We start from the raw sequence: 6,576 nt of genomic DNA, 5'->3' as shown, positions 1-6,576 counted from the left end.
TCTCTTCCATGGGTACTTAGGACAGTTGGAGGTCCAGCTCAATCAAGATGCTTTATCCTATAATAAGTATCAGAAAGCTAACTCAAATGGGGAAAGCAAAAATGAGTTTATTATCATACATAACAAAAAGTCAGCTGGCAGGGCAGTTCTAGGACTGGTTGATTACTTAATATTCAATAATGTTATTGGGGAACCAAATTCTTTCCGTTTCTTTTTTTAAAGTTTATTTATTCTGAGAGAGAGAATGTGCGTGTGTGCGCGGGGCAGAGAGAGGGAGAGAGAGAATCCCAAGCAGGCTCTGCACTATCAGCACAGAACCCGATGTGGGGCTCAAACTCATGAACCGTGAGAGCATGACATGAGCCAAAGTCAGACGCTTAACCGACTGAGCCACCCAGGTGCCTCTGTTGGCCGATTCTTACTCTGGGTACCTCATGGTCTCAAGACGGCAGCCACAGCCCCAGCTGTCACACACAAACAATATCCTCCAACTCCTAACCAACCGCCCCAAGCTTAATGGAGTAAACCAACAACCATTTTATCCTGCTCACAGATTCTGTGGGTCACGAATTTGGACACGGCCCAGTGTGGACAGCTTGCCTCTGCTCCACAATGTCTGGGGCCTTCACTCTTCTCCCACAGTTTTTAAAAGCAAGGAAAGCCTTCCAGAGAAACTCCCTGTTGGATGTGCATGCTTGTCTCCTTGGCTAGAATTCAGTCACATGCCCAAGCCTACAGCAATCCGGTGGCAAGAAAGATACAATTACAAAGATAGTGTTGGAGGGGGGGGTCTGGCTGACTCAGAAGAGCATGTGACTCTTGATCTCAGGGTCATGAATTCGAGCCCCACATTGGGTGTAGAGATTACTAAAACAAAATAAATAAATAAACTTAAAAAAAAAAAAAGATGGTGTTAGACTAATCAAGATTCACCCCTGATACTAGAAAGAAGGCCTTTCCCTGAAAACGTGCCCCATGGAGAGGAGATACCAGAACAAACTTAGAGCTCGACCAGCAGGAAGAAGGTAGGAGATGGAACCAGGTAGCAGCCTATAATGGCACGTGGAGGTTCCAAGTCGTGAATCTCTTGCAGGACTAATACTCAGTGGGTCCCCAATGGTGGCACTGCTTCTGTTGTGGAAAATATTGAAAACACTTTCAAACTAGTTGGCAAGTAGCTATTTCCCCGAGATCCCCCTAAACAAACCAGCCCCATCCATTCCATCCCAGGCTGGCCCCTGGAATCCCTAGACCTCTCCACAATTCAGAATTGTGCCCCAAAAGAATTAGGGGCACCTGGGTGGCTCAGTCGGTAAAGCGTCCGACTTTGGCTCGGGTCATGATCTCAAGGTTCGTGAGTTCAAGCCCCGCATCAGGCTTCCAGCTGATAGTACAGAGCCTGCTTGAGAGATTTTCTCTCTGTCTCTCTTCCCCTCCCCCACTTGGGCATTCATGCATGTGCTCGCTCGCTCTCTCAAAATAAATTTAAAAACTTAAAAAAAAAAAAGAATTAGTACCTGCTGCAGAAGGGATGAGGGGGCGGTTCCAGGATCTGCTCCAATGTGTGGCCAACATGCATTTTGATTCCAATAATGCCAGATATTAACTAGTTCCCTGGCATCTCCAATTTGTGCATGGTATGTGCTGTGACTTTTTTTTTTTAATTTTTTTTTTCAATGTTTATTTATTTTTCAGACAGAGAGAGACAGAGCATGAACAGGGGAGGGGCAGAGAGAGAGGGAGACACAGAATCGGAAGCAGGCTCCAGGCTCTGAGCCATCAGCCCAGAGTCCGACGCGGGGCTCGAACTCACGGACCGCGAGATCGTGACCTGGCTGAAGTCGGACGCTCAACCGACTGCGCCACCCAGGCGCCCCTGCTGTGACTTTTAAAAAGTGGCCACAAATTCTCTGACATTCCTCCCTTCAAGAGGTGGAGTCAATGCTCCCCCCTCGTTGAACTTGGACTTGCGACTTCTTCAACCAATAAAGTACAGTGGAAGTCAAGACGAGTGACTTCCAACACCGAGTCCACTTAGCACTCTTGGATCATGAGTTCTCAGACTCTCCCCCTTTGGAACCCATTGGAACCCAGCTGCCACGACGCAAGAAGCCCCAACCACGTGAAGAGGCCACATGTACATGCTCTGGTTGACAGTCCCAGCTCAGCTCAGCTTTGAAGTCATCCCAGCTCAGGAACCAGACGTGCGAGGGGAGAAGCGTCCAGATGGTTTCAGCTCCCAGCTGGGGCAGAGACAAGCCATCCCTGATCCCCACTGTCCCACGATCAAGCCCCTGACCCACCCAATCTGGGAGCATAACAAAATAGTTTTTGTTTTGTGCCACTAAGTTTGGTTTTTTGTGAAGCAACAGATCGTTGGAACAGTGTGACAGCCACCGGCCCATCACAATCATTGTGAGGTGTGTTACAAGAAATTTCTTACCAAGCGTAACTCACTGAGGTTTCCGACTGGTTGAGTTTTTATCACATTACAGGGGTTTCAGAATTATCCCCATAATTTCTAAGTCTTACTTCTTTGCGTGCTCAAGGGTTTTCTCAGGAGACAAAGGGCTTGAGTACAGCCATCTACTAGAAATTATACACAACCCCTTAGCCACTTCTACTGCATTATACAGTGTGTGAGTGACAGTGCTCCAGTTTGGGGGGCAGCAAGTTGCCCAGCCCATGGCATGAATTTCTTTCCCCTTGCCTGACCCCTGCTTCCCAGGACTCCCTTGCAGTTTGGAATGGCCCTCCGACTGAAGGGCTTCTTAAATTATTTAATTTATGTGAAGAATTTAAAACAGTTCTTGGCACAGGTTAAGCCCCATATAAGTGTTTATTGCTTTTACTTTTGTTATTTTATATTTTTTTTTCCTTCCCTGAAACAAAGAAAACTCTTCCATTTGTTCCCTTCCTTCCTGCTTAATTCACTAGTATGAGGACGTGATGTCTGGAGCTGTGGTAGCTATTTTGTGACCAAGAGGCAACAAACCCAACATATGAAGCTATTCTTCTAAGGAAGGTAGAATGGAAGAGTAGGAAATTGGGTCCTTGGTGATATCAAGGAGCCATTGCATCAAATCCCCAAACCTCCCAACTCGAGACTTCTTATTAAATGAGATCACCAAATGTCTTCAGTCGTATTAATTGGGTTTTCCGTCTTCCGCAGCCAAATATACCCTCACAAATCCATCTCTGTATGCCCACCATAGAACCTAGAGAAGGTAGTCAATATTTAATGCCATGGGGTGACTGGCTGGCTCAGTGGGTAGAGCACGTGACTCTTAATCTCGAGGTCACAAGTTCAAGCCCCATGTTGGCCATAGAGCTTACATAGACATTTGGATCATATAGGAGATACCTAAATTCTGACATATGACCCTCCTCAGTGCTGCAATGGAAATAAGGTTGCAAATCCCTTCTCGGAAATGCCAAGGCCTAACAAAAATTTTTGACCTGGACGTATTTTGGTTTTGCCCTGTTCAGCATCCATTTCTCCTGGTAAAACTCCTCGGTTTTCCTTTGGGGAATGGCCCCGTCTTCCGATTCCTTCATTTGCCTGGACACAGGACTCAGGTTTGCTCCATCATCTCCAAAGCACGGTGGCAAGCCTTCCCTTGATCCCCTCCCCCCCCCCCCCATGAGAGCCTCTGTATCAGCTGTTCCCTGCGCCCGGGACATGCTATTACTTTCCTGCCATCACAAAGTCTTCACCTGGCCAGTTCCCATTCACCCCTTACGTTTCACCTAATATCACCTTCTCCTTCAAACACCCTTCTGCATGGGGCACTGGGCATCCTATTGCTTTTATCTGTGTAAAAACGTCCCCATCCTATTTTTCTGGTGACTATTTAGGTTCAACCGTGTGAAATTGCCAACGCTCTGCCATTTCTAACCTACAAAACTGGCGATTCCATATGGTGCAACCTAATTATTATTTTGGTAACCCCCAGGTCACACAACCCAGACCCACAACCCCCACCTGGCCAGCCAAAACATTACATTTCTGGGGTGTCTGGGTGGCTCAGTCGGTTAAGCATCTGAATCTTGGTTTCAGCTCAGGCCATGATCTCACTGTTGGTGAGTTCAAGCCCCGCATTGGGCTCCATGCTGTTAATGCAGCACTTGCTTGGGATTCTGTCTTTCTTTCTCTCTCTCTGGTCCTCCCCTGCTTGTTCTCTCTCTCTCTCTCTCTCTCTCTCTCTCTCTCTCAAAATAAATAAATAAACTTTAAAAATTCAGTGCTGGGGTGGTACATGACTCTGGTCAGACCAATCAGAGCACTTCCTGATTTTTTTTTTTTTTCATTTAGGATTGGAGGAGATTTTTGCCATTTTACCTTGAGGCTATAGGGCTAGAAGCATCCAGTCTGTGTCTGTAAATAAATGGCCATTGCCCCCACCACATGTGGTTGAAGAGGATGAATCTGAGCTGGGAGAAGCAGAGAGGAGAAATGAGTGAGAAAAACGTCTGGGTGGAATTGAACCTGGGTTCCAGTCTCTAAGGCCAAGTTCCTTGTAGCTCTACCCTTAATCGTCTGCTTCCCACATGTATAAGCCAACAATGCCCACTTTTTATGTCTAGTCCAGGGAAGCTGAGCTCCTATCACTTGCTACCCAAAGACTCAGACTAATACACATGTCCTTGAACCTCTGGTCAGGGTCAGCTCCGCTGGGCTCCCACAGTCTCCTGTGCTTCTTACAGCAATATGGCTGCAGTTGCCCTGAGCCCCAGGAGGGCAGGGACTGGGTCTGTCTTAGTTGCCGCTGGGTCTCCAGTGCCCAGCACAGGGCCAGGCACAGAAGGGATAATCATTTCCCTTGGATGATACTATGCCCTCTCTCACCTAGTGCACCTGTTCCTTGGGTTTAAAGCTCTCGACCTTTTTATGTTTATTTATTTATTTTTTGAGAGAAAGAGAGAGAGAGAGATCCAGGGAGGGGACAGCAATAGAAGGAGAGAGAAATCCCAAGCAGGCTTCGAGCTGTCAGCACAGAGCCCAAGGTAGGGCTCAAACTCACGAACTGTGAGATCACGACTTGAGCCGAAACCAAGAGTCGGACGCATAACTGACCGAGACACCCAGGTGCCCCTTAAAGCTCTCGATTTTGAAAACCAAACACGGCATTGATATTGATAAATACATCTCTACTAAAATGAAGAGGTTACAGGTGAAGGAAGGCGGATGGAGTGTCATCCAAAGGGCCGAACCGGGGATCATGTTGGCCCCAAATGTGTCAACGGGTAGATGCCAAACTCTGAGATGGCAATTGCTGATTCGGTTTCTAAGGCACGCACACCCCACCCCAAAGCTGGGGTCTCCACAAAAATCAGACTATATCCTGCCTCTACAGAAATCCCTCCATTGGCTTCCCGTAGCTCTGGGAATTAAATCTTGACTCTTGACCCCAGTCCACAAGGCTCTTCAGAATCTCTTCCTGCTCACCTCTCCCGCCTCCTCCCCTCCCACTCTCCCACTCACTCCAGCCCAGACATAGTACCTCCAGCACACGAAGCACCTGCTTCCCTTAAGGGCTTTGCATGTGCCATTCACTTTGCCTAAAATGCTTTTCCCTGGCTCTTCCTACAATGGATTTCTTCAGCTCCGGCACCACACTCCTTGACCCCCGATCTGAAGCAGGCCTCCCCACCCCCCCACCCCCATCAGCCCTTGTCCTCTTCCATTTTCATTCTTTATGCGACATTTATTTACCACCGGACAAGGCGTTTACTGTCACACCCTCCCTCCCCTGGGGCATATAAGCTCCATGGGGCAGGGGTTTCTTGTTTTGTCTTATTTAACTATTTTGTTCACTGTTGTATCCCCTGCACAGAGCCAGGTACACAGTACATGCTCGAGAAAGCTTTATTGGGTGAATCAGAGACAATATAGTCAGCTGGTTAGGTGTGCAGGATTTGGAGGCAGTCAGCTTTCCGATCGTGGCTCTGCCCTTTGGTGGTTGTGTGGTCTTGGGCCAGCTCCCTTAACCTCTCTCAACTTCAGTTTCCTCCTCTAGAGAATCGGATGCACATGCTACACACGTCTGTTGCAGAGCATAAACGCGATCGTGCTGAGTAACTCCATTTTGCTGGGCACTGGCTTGCATGCTCTCTGCTTGCATCAGGGAGGGTCTGTGAGCACAGCGCCTGGCACGTGGGAAGCCCTCAGTAGCCAGGAGTCGTGATGACTGAGAGAAGTGTGGCTGGGCCACTGGGTGAGGGAGCCTCATGGCATGGGAGTCGCTGGTGCTTCTGTCCTTGCTGCCTCCCACCCTGGCTGCCCAGCTCCATCCCCCTCCCTCCTGCTTCGTTTCTATTTCCGTCTTTCTCTCCTCCTCTCCAGGCCTCAGGGGGCCCCTGGCTGGCAAGAAGCCTTTTTCCTCCTTCTCCAGGATCGAGGAGTAGTTTTCACTGCAGGCCAAGCCCTTCTCCCCAAGGGCTGGGGCACCCCCATCGGACCAACTTCCCTTCCCCAGCCATAGCCCTCAGCCTCCCCTGAGAAACTCTTCCCCACACACCGTTCTCTGTGTTCCCAGCAAACTCTAGCACCTAGAATCCCTCAAATTCCAGACA

The sequence above is a fragment of the Felis catus genome, chromosome E2 (genome assembly GCF_018350175.1).
Source record: "Felis catus isolate Fca126 chromosome E2, F.catus_Fca126_mat1.0, whole genome shotgun sequence".
Classification (NCBI taxonomy): domain Eukaryota; kingdom Metazoa; phylum Chordata; class Mammalia; order Carnivora; family Felidae; genus Felis; species Felis catus.
The sequence above is the reverse complement of the archived record's forward strand: the minus strand, read 5'-3'. Positions refer to the sequence as shown.